Below are 10804 nucleotides of genomic sequence, written 5' to 3'. Positions count from 1 at the left end.
ATGGAATTATTATTTTGCAATGCAGTCTCAGCATGCAAGCTTGTTCCCAATTATTTGGGAGCAAGAGTTGTTGAACACAGTGGGACATATATCCAACTATAAACATGCATGTGATTAGGCTGCAAGGCTGGTACAGTGTCCAATCACCAGGCCAAAATAGATGTGATGCTAAATGTTTTGCGTTTGGGAATTTAAAAGTTGTTGTTGTTGTTAAAGTTAACAGCAACCACCAGGCATGGATTTTGTCAGCATCATAACTTGTGGGGAATTTTTTTTTCCACCCTTTTGTGCCTGTTGGAATGCAGCCTCAGTGGAATATCTGTGCCCTTGAAGCTGCTGCTACTTGGTGGAAGGAAGTCTCCCATTGGTAATATTAGCCTAGATGGGAGTTGGGGGGGGTGTGATTTTTGTTAAAACAAAATAACTTCAAATGCTGCATTTAGTGCAGGGACAGATTTGGTAATATGGTGCCCTCAGTGAGGACAAAATTTGGTGCCCCTCCAGCAATACTTCTTATTTTTACAACAATTTCATTGTGGTACAGTTGCTTTTTATGGATCTCACATTATTGTTGTTCTTGTTATTTGGCACCCATGTGTGGCATAACCGTCCACACCACCCGAAATCTAGTGTCACATCTGGATTTAACACCAGTGCCTGAATTGTTTGGGGAGTGAGTCCGATAAGCTCACCTCTTTAGCCTTCTAAAAAGTATAGCACTGCAAAAAGTGCACACCCCTCCCAGTTGTGAAAGAGGGAGCCAAGGCTGATTCAGTCTTTGCCTTCTCCACCTGTGGTAGCCACTATGAAAAATTGCCACTATTAAGGTGAGCTGATGGGAGAGAGAACAGACAATGCTAACTGCTTACCACCATTACAATTTAACTGGACGCTGGGAACTTGCCTAGAAGCATAGGGTTTGGCTCTCCTTTCATCCTCCACACTGACTTAAACTGGTAAAAATTAGCTCCACACTCTCTATGGCTTCTCTGCCCCAAGAAACTTTCTGCATCTTTAGAAGAAGTGAGAATTGGTCCAGATGTGTGTATTTCCTCACCCTTAGTGCTGCATTGATGGCACAGGCAGTATGTGGGCAGAATTACCCCCTCTATGCAACTCCTAAGGGGAGCAAACTGGCTCAGATTGTGTTCTTGGTAATCTCCATGACACCTTAGCCCACAGTACACCAGCTTTCCTTCCCTGCCTACTTTACCAACAGTTATGCCTTATTTTTGCTCTGAACATCTATGTAAAAAGTGCCATCCAAAAGATATCTTCTCTCACCTTATAAAAAATAAGTGGGGAGATATTTTTATTCTGTGGGATCCGTTTAACTACTGAAACTCTGACATATCTACCCCCTCAAACAAAAGATGGTCATACTCCATACATATAGTAAGACGCAGTAACTTGACCTGTGTTTCAAGTTGCATACGGAATCCATTCTATTTTCCTGTCTTTCCTTATAGAAACCTTTCATTCATAGCTTAAGGTTGTCACAGGCTGTGTAGATTTCCCTAAATTCTATCAGTTCCAATGTAACTAGGTTCTTTCTGTAAATGAGTGCCCTGAGGGAGAGAGTGAGGTGCTATGAGTAGAATTTCACTTTGCACAATGAATGCTTGGCTAGAGCTATTGTGAATATTAAGTTATAGGAAAGTAACTATTATCTTTTCCCAGTCTTTAAAACTGGGAGGATGGGTTTTTTATCCTTTCTTTCCCTTTTCATGATACCTACAAATACTAGTTAAAAATAACTATTTCTCTGTTATTGTTCTGCAAGGGAATGATTGAAATATAAAACCTATATGATAGCAGGTTTAAATTTTTTAAAGACACTTCACAAATAATTTTTGTTGCTTAATGGAATACCATCAATTTGCATGTAACTCTTTGATAAGGAAATTAAGTATCATCACTCGTGCTGTCAACCTCTCAATAATTTTTAATCAATTAATTATCTGGCTTTTAAGTGATGAAATAATTAACTGATTACATGTAAATAAATTTACATATTATGAAACCCTTCTTAGCTATCCGGCTTTTAACTGATGAATTGTTTGACTGATTAAATCTACATAAATTTACATATTGTAACGCCTCAGTTAAAGTGTCTCTGAGGACCATGAAGGAAAAGTACACTTTCTCTTAAGTGTGTCAAAAGTTGCAATTTAATAGACATACTATACTGACTGCATCATTATATAGGTAGTCACTAGGTGGCACTGGACTTTACCTGGATGGAGGAATTCCTTAGGGAGACAATGAAGTTCTCCCTGGGCTTCCCAAGTGCCTTGCCCAATCCTATACATTTACTTGGAAGTAAAACTCACTTATCAAGTGAGCATATGACTGCAGCTCAAAACCACCAGACTTAAAAGACACATTGATGTTGATTGTTGTAGCAAAACAGTCACCTTTATTTAAAAGTAGTTCTTGGTATAGAAATGAAAGTCTAAATGGTTTCACATACCTTATTTTTCAACCTGCTAGCTTTTGATTCAAGCTGGAGAACAAGCCACATTCCAGAGGTTACCCGCACTTGGGACATTGGGTGCAGGAGGAGAAGGAATGCCTTTTTGTTACATGTCTGGACCAAGTACCCTTATCCCAGACTTTGGCTTGTTGCCAGCTCCATCAATAAATCGGTGGACAAGTGCTTTAGTAGCTGAATAACCACACCAATTAATGTTTAACTGCGCAGTTTAGAGGTAAAGCAGATGCGCAAAAGTAGCACTTCCAAGGACCACCATGCACTTGATGCAAGGTTCCTGTGTCCTAAGCGGTCCTCAGATTCTACATTTCAGGAGCTCAGATGCTGACACGCCCTCCTCCAATTTGGAGAAGGGATTGCACGGTTTAAGGGAGTGGCTTTCCTCTCGCCTCTCAGAGAAACGTGAACAACTGATGGCTTATGCAGGCTTCATGTCATTGGTCCTGATGCCCCTCGCAGTACCTAGGCAGGCACGTCCTGAAGTTATTTTCAAGCCCGGGGGCAATTTCACGAACCATTAGCTCTACCTGTGCGCTTACAGGCCGTGCTGGATTCAGGCCAAAAGAGCTAGCTCGGTTCCTGGCCGGAAGCGAAGCCACCGTGCATGGGACGCGAAAAGTGCTGCATGAGATGCATGGTTTTAATGCAGATATCTGGGGGCGGAGAGGAGATTCTCGCTCAATGGTCCTAAATCCCTTTGCCAATGAAATGCCAGTAACAGTCTTTGCAGCATCATTTGCATTCTTTTCATGCTTTCTCATTGGGATGCTGGGGGTTCCTGCCTAGAAAGAAAAAGGGGGGAAAGGGAGACTCTCCTCGCCCCCAAGCAACTACTTAAGGGATCTCTGGAAAGTGCTGATCTGCATAAAGCCTTTAAGCGACACGGTGTGTCAGGCGGACCCGGCCGGCGTGCTTTTGATTCGTCTGCAGTTGCAGAAACGCTGCCAATTCGATCACAGCGTTAACTACAGTTGCAGTGGCTGGCCGCTGCTTCTACCGTGTATCTCTCTCTCTCTCTCTCTCTCTCTCTCTCTCTCTCTCTCTCAAGATCCCCTCCTGCTCGCTCCTCTCCTTCCGACTTTTTTTTTTATTTCCTGTCCTCTGCGCGCGTTTATATGCGTCTTTGCAACCGTTGCTGTTGTCTGGTTTGTTTCACCCCCCTTGTGACTACCGCAGGCTCCTCCCGCAATCTGCAAGAGGGGAAACTTCCCTGCAATAGCGGCTCGGGCTCTTCTCCCAAGTGTCCTTGCCTCCAGCCGAGATCCTGCAAAAAGGAACCTGGCCAGGCACAAGCCACCCACAAAGTGTCAACCCGCACCAGCGCACTCACCTCTCCCGGTTCCTCTTGCTCTGCAGCTTCAGGTTGTTGCTGGCTTCCGTTCTCTGGTCTTTCTGCCCTCCCTAAAACAAGGTAAGAAAGGTAGCTTTTGTTTTCGTTTCACCCTCTAAGGTTTCCAACCAGCAAGTAGCGCTCTCTCTCGCTTATCGATGCCCCTCTGGTTTGGGGCATTCTTTTCTAAAGATGCTGGCTTGTAGAGAAGTTAACTTTCCGCCCCCCGCTCATGGTTAGTAACTTTGAATGTTTACATATCCCTAGCGAAGACTCCAATTGCAGTTGCCAGTAGCAGGACAAGCGCTTGCAGCTTGAATAGTGCTAGGTGTGTGTGCCCTGAAAGAATAATTATGGGTCAAGCTAACTGAATACTTTTAACTGAAGTCCTTGTTCTTGTGTGCATCTGCAGGGGTATCAGAACCAATGGGTTGAAACCCACTATGGGTTGAAATTCAAGGGTTTCAGTGGGTCAAGCCTAAAAGGGACTCAACTAGATTGGTAAATAAAAAGCGATTTATATGCGTTGCATATGCGATATAACGTTGTGCCACCAGATGGCGCTGTGAAGCCCCCCTTTTCTCTACCTGTTTTCCCTGTTTATATTTACAACGCTTTTAACTGAAACGCTTATTTGATGTGTCTAGCTAGATCCAGCCTCAGTATAAGAGTTTTAGAGAGGAAAGGGGTTTTTTTTTAATGACCAAGTTTCTTCCTAAACCACAGTATTTTATATTTGGATCTCCCCAACCTTCTTTTAAAGTATTTAAAAACTGTAGAACTATAATTCATTTTCTTCGAAATAACTATTTAATTCTCACAAATCCAACAGCTTTAGCATAAGCCATAATTTTTATTTCATGATTTTCATTCTCAGCAGCTGAATAACTTTTTTTTTAAAAAAGAGCCTAGTACTGTTATGGTTTTACTTTGACATCTTTGCATGCATGGGGTCTCAGCAAGGAAGTGCTGTGCTAATTAAATCAATAGTTTTGATTTACCCCCATACTAAGTTCCCTTCTGTCCCCCCTTTCTCTCCTCCAGTTATTAGTCTGTTTACTGTTCCGTTAATGGAACCATGAATATTGTGATCAATAAAGGGATAACATCAGAGCATTAAAAAGCTGGAACCCTGAGGAGATGTGCAGTGACCGATTAATAAAGTTCAGCAGTGTTTTGAATTGTCGACAAAGGCCGTAGCAAAGTATGCATGGGCTTATGGATTCCTGTCTATCAATTATCTAAGCCATTTAAATGTATATTTGTGATGGATAAAAAATTAGTATGTGTGCTCTCCAAAGCTGATCATACCCAGAGGAGACCCATTAAAATCAGTGTTCTTAAGATACCTAAGCTTTTTAATTTCACTAGGTCTACTCTGGATAAAATTTAGTTGGAGATCACCTTATGGGATGTTCAAAACCCTGCCACTTAGCCATGAAATCTTGGTATTTTTTTCACCCATCCTTAAAAAAAATTGCTTGCATGAATAGATGTAGAAACACTTTGTTCAACACATGGTCATTTTGATTTCTTCTTGTGATTATGTGGAGGGTTCTTTATTTTGATTATAATTTGTATAATAGGGCTAAAAAACTTTAAGAAGATAGCAATTATTTAAAAGATTTAGGCAGGTTCCTGTACGCACTTAACCTTGAACTCAGTGGGACTTACTTCTGAGTAAGGCTCTGTTAGGCTGCAATTCTAAATATACTTATAGGAAGCAAACTCTATTGAACACAGTGGGACTTACATCTAAGAAAACATATTTAGGATTAAACAACATAAATTGGGAACCTGGTGAGAGAAAAAAATACCTAAACTGGGGTGATAAGTAATAGAAGGTTTTAATAACAACATGCATATCAGAGTCACTAAGTATCCTTGAAACTATTGAAACTTGGCAAATGAAAAAGCCCCCAAACAACCCACAATTTTGAAAGGCGAGGCCTGAATCCCTTCCGAGATGTCTGTGTGTCAGTGGTCTACCAGGAAGGACATCAATAAGGCTTGTATGTTTCTATTTAACAAGTGCACATAAATGATATGGCAACTGACTTTTATAGCTACTTATGATGAGACATAATTTTAGCATCCTGTTTTATGGATGATATCACCGCATAATGTCATGCATGCTGTGTTTTTCCTCTCTTTCTCTTCAGGTCAGGAGAAACACTAATCTTTACTGTAGCATTTTTCACTGCAATGGGGGAAGCATCCTCCCAATTCTTCCTTCTCTGTGAGCAAGATTTTTGTTGTTTCCAAATAGATGACTGTATTATTTTTGCTTATTTATTTAATTTATATACCACCTTATACCCAGAGGTCTCAGGGCGGTTCTTGGCTTTGTCCAAGGTGTTTGTTTCTTAGCTATCTTTAAGAAGAAAAGAATAGTAGAAGGAAATATGGTTCTTAAATCAGACAATTAACGACTGTATTTTTCGCTCTATAAGACACACCAGACCACAAGACGCACCTAGTTTTTGGAGGAGAAAAGCAAGGAAAAAAATATTCTGAATCTCAGAAGACAGAACAGCAAGAGGGATCGCTGCGCAGTGAAAGCAGCAATCCCATTGCTGTTCTGGCTTCTGGGATAGCTCCGCAGCCTGCATTCGCTCCATAAGACACACACACATTTCCCCTTACTTTTTAGGAGGGAAAAAGTGAGTCTTATAGAGCAAAAAATATGGTAATTATTGGGCTAGGTCATTTTTAGCCGTTTCACTAAAACAAGCTTTATTGGGAAGGACCATATCTCAGTGGCGAAGCACATGCTCTGCATGTGCAAGGTCCCATGTTCAATTCCTGGCATCTCCAGGTAGGGCTGGGACCATCCAGTGCCCGAAACCCTGGAGCACTGCTGCCAGTCAGTGCTGGACTAGGTGGACAAAGGTTCTGATTTTGGAATAAGGCAGGTTGCTGTTTTCCTAGGTCAGGTGCATTTCTAGTACAGGTTATGGCAATCGGAACTTCATAAGAACTTTTCTGAGATTTGTAACATGCTTTGGAGAGAGGACTCACTAGTGACCGAGAGGAAGCTGCCTTAGATCAGGTCAAAATGTTTATCCATCTAGCCCTGCATTATCCATCTAGCCCTGACTTTTCAGCTGCTATCCAGAGTCTTGGGAGAGATCTTTCCCATCACTTTCCACCTGACCTTTTTAACTGGAGGTGCTGGAAACTTCTGCATTCTTGCTCTAGCACTGAACTAGGGTGCCTCCCCTAAGTGAGGGAAGTTCCGCTTTTTTCCTGAGCGCCTTCAGCCAAATCTCAGCTCTGCACTTTGCACATTTGGGCCTTGTGAAAAGGTTGTGATGATGGCAGCACTTTTGTTTTACTACTAGATCAATAGCGAGAGCATGCTTTATGCTGAAATAATCTTTATTCCCAACAAAGTGGGGTGTAAAAATATTAGAGCAGTCTATGTTTCATTCTCAGTTCACACACCCTGTTCTCTTCCACACATGAGAAGCCCTGGCTGCTGCTGAGTGCATTTTTGCATGTGTGAACCGGATGGATACAAGCAGCAACAGAGAAAATTGTGCTGTTAATGGTCATGCATATGTCTCTGGATGCTGCATCTATGACTCTTCATTTAATATGTGCCAGAGGTTGGTCAGGCTGAGGTGCGAATAAATAATACAGGGACACTTAATGCTTTGACTTTGTTAAAGCTAGGTAGGTGTGGGCCTGTTCTGTGCCTGGGTGAACAGTCACTGAAATGAAGAAAAGTTGCTTTGAGCCTACTAAAGGAATTGTTGGCTATTAATAGCAATATATGTGAAAATGTGGCTTTTCTTCATGACTATCCTGATTCACTTATTGCACGTCCATGCTATGGCCTACCAAGACAACTGCTTTGAACTTCCCTCTTATTTACTACCATGCTGTGCTAAGACAGGGTTTGGCTAAGTGCTTCTTCCCAAATATGGTTCATGGTTAAGCTCTCTCTACACTAACGGTGAGCTGTAGCCAAGGTTTGTTCTTTCAGCAAGTCATTCAGCAAGTTTTACCTTTCTGATGCCCCTCTTCACAAGCTTCTTCTTTCCCAAGCTCTTTGTACCCCCATAAGTCCAAAGACACTCCTTGATGCAACATTGCTTCAGCGTTTCACTCACACAGGGACTAAGGAGAATAGCAGCTTCTTGAATGGGATTTCTTGAGGATACATAAGACTGGCTGGTTGGTACCTTTAGGGGGGCTTATAAAAAATTATGGCAACATATCAGGCATCAGTGGTGCTGAGGTGTAATTATGTGCAGGATTGTGGCCTGTGTACCTGAGTTTAAGTCTAGGTGTGTACAGACACTTCAGGTTACAGACTCCGCTAACCCAGAAATAGTACCTCGGGTTAAGAACTTTACTTCATGATGAGAACAGAAATCGTGCGGTGGCAGCAGCGGGAGGCCCCATTAGCTAAAGTTGTACCTCAGGTTAAGAACAAGTTTCAGGTTAAGAACGGACCCAGAACGAATTAAGTTCCTAACCCGAGGTACCGCTGTATTTAATGGTTTCTCTGGTGTTCTTGAATCAAGGCACCTGGCAGCGAGTTTCCTTTAAACCTGTTTGGATTAGAGCTTGTTTAGGCAGTAGGAGAGCATGATAGAATCATAGAACTGTAGAGCTGGAAGGGATCCCCCCAAGAGTCACCGAGTCTATCCCCTGCAATGCAGGAATCTCAACTAAAGCATCCATGAGAGATGGCCACCCAAACCTCTGTTCAAAAACTTCCAAGGAAGGAGAGTTCACCACCTCTCAAAGGGAATCCACTCCACTGTTGAACAGCTCTTACCATCAGGAAGTTCTTCAGAATCTCCGTTCTTTTAATTGGGATCCATTGGCTTGGGTCTTATGCTGTGTAGCAGCAGAACACAAGCTTGGTCCCTCTTCCATGTGAGAGCCTGAAACAGAAATGTATATGAAAGATCAGAAGAGAGGAGGGTGACCACAGCTTGATCAGTCTCAGAAGCTGAAATTTTAGTATTTATTTATAAATAGTATTTGAAATTATGTACAGAGTGGATAAAAGCATAAAAACATCACAACAAGACCAAATAAGGAGCCAAAGGACAAAAATAAAACAAAAACCAACTTAAAAGTAGAATCCATAAAATAGTACAGCCAGCGGCAATAAAACAATGTCTGCCTGATTTTATTGAATTATTAAAAAACACGGGTGTTTTTTGTGGGGCGAGAACACAACTTTTGTTTCCCTTTTTGGTTTCACAGAACTCTTCAGCAGAGTGGTACCAATTTGTTAGCCACATAGGGCTAAACAAGCTGCCATGTGACAAACACATGTAGTACTTTAAAAAACATAAAAGGCAGAATATCTGAAGACTATTCTAAAGCTGTTGTATAGCAAACAGAAGAAAGTTGAGTTGAAGTGAATATTTGGTCCTGGGCAACCCTCCACCTTTCATGCCAATTCTTAAACCTTAATATTTCCAGAATTCTGAAAAGTCTGCTCAAGCTACATTACCTGATTAGGTTTCATATTGCTGCTATAACAGGGAAAAGAATTTCTTAAGCCGTGTTTTCAGCCAATCTGCTTGACTCTCCTTCTGTTTTCTTTCCCGTTTCCTTCTGATATGCTTAAAACTCTTTCATTACCCCCTCTCTACCTCTGTAATGGTTTTCAGCCAACCAAAGGCAGCCATTATCTGCAAAGTCTTAACCACTTAAGGGAGTGACTTAGCAATTTTCATCCAAGCCCAAATCCTGAAGAATTTCACCTGGGCTCTCCAACCATAAGACAATTTTGCTTGCTTCAACTTCCTGAGTATTTAATTACCCCTCTGATTTATTTTGAAATGATGGGAACTTTGCCGAGCTCTTACAACAACAGAAACAGCTTTGCTAACATGTGCATCAATTATTTTTTGAATCAGTGCCACCATCTGAAAGATGTTGAGAGGATTTGGGGGCCCCTGTGCAAAAAGTTGAGTCTATTGTCACGAGATATGTCTGGTACAGAACTAAGGTATGATTAAATAACCAGTGCACTTTTGATGCAGGCCTTTGTGATAATGTCCTTTGCAGAAGAGCCATGGCTCAGCTGAAGAGCATCTGCCTTGCAAGCAGAAGGCCCAGATTCAATCTCCAGCATCTCCAAGCAGGGCTGGAAGAGACACCTGTCTGAAATCTTGGAGAGCCACTGTCAGTGTAGAAAAACTGAGCTAGAGGGACCAGTGTTCTGTATGTGGCAGCTTCCTGTGCCCTCGTCCTTCCTTGCCACCTAACCTTCAGTCCTGTGAGAGCCAGCCCAGGAGGCTGGTGATATGTCCTGCTCTACAGAGGTCAGCCCTGTACTTGAAGGGCTGTCTGGTCCAAGTCCAGTTTGAAGTGAGATAATCTGAAGAAAGGAAAGTGGGAACCTTAAAGTAGCCCACCGATAGTACCCAGATAGCAAACTTAAGAGGCCTGCAGGCCCCTGGGCCCCGGTCACTGTCTCCTCCACAATGGTGAGATGTACTGTTTTTCTAGTTAAATGATAGTAATTATTTATATATCTCCACATATCAATTAACAAATGGAAACATACACCCTCTTTGGTTTTTTGGGAGTTGAGGAGGTGGTGTGTTTTCTGATTTGGGGGGATTTGTAAGTGGCTGCGCTACAGCTCTGTTATGCTGCTGGGTGAAATAACCTGTTTTTGGTGGCACCGTGGGTTGTGGGGGATAGATAAAGGTAGGATGAATCTGAATGGTACGTCAAGACTTTAAAATGTTGGCTCTAGCAGAGAACTGCCACATCTGGACCTCAATAAGGCAACTCATTGAGTATAAGAAGAGTGCTGCTGGATCAGACAGACAAAAGAGCAATCTAGTCCAGGATCCTGTTCTTACAGATGTCCAATCTGTATGTCTCCAATCAGATGTCCATGGGAAACCTGAGATCACGACATGAGCGCATTAGCATTCTCTCCACTTGTGATGTGGTACACAGAGGCATGCTGTGCTCAGTGGACTCAGAGCATA

The 10804-nt window shown here is 42.2% G+C and overlaps 1 protein-coding gene across 3 annotated transcripts in view; it reads left to right on the top strand.

Annotated features, from left to right (window-relative positions):
• Positions 1–3398: 3398 nt before the first annotated feature.
• STK32A (serine/threonine kinase 32A) overlaps positions 3399–10804 on the top strand; it is a 78157-nt gene continuing 70751 nt past the window's right edge. Inside the window, exon 1 of one of the 3 annotated variants that reach the window (XM_081852134.1) lies at positions 3399–3905. The gene's annotated coding sequence lies outside the window, so the exon portion shown is untranslated. Of the gene's footprint in view, positions 3906–4128; positions 4153–6040; positions 6064–10804 lie in introns of those variants that run through there. The other 2 variants (XM_081852135.1, XM_081852136.1) reach the window with 2 other exon arrangements.

The sequence above is a fragment of the Podarcis erhardii genome, assembly GCF_964252035.2.
Source record: "Podarcis erhardii genome assembly, chromosome: 2".
Classification (NCBI taxonomy): Eukaryota; Metazoa; Chordata; class Lepidosauria; order Squamata; family Lacertidae; genus Podarcis; species Podarcis erhardii.
The sequence above is the reverse complement of the archived record's forward strand: the minus strand, read 5'-3'. Positions and strand labels throughout refer to the sequence as shown.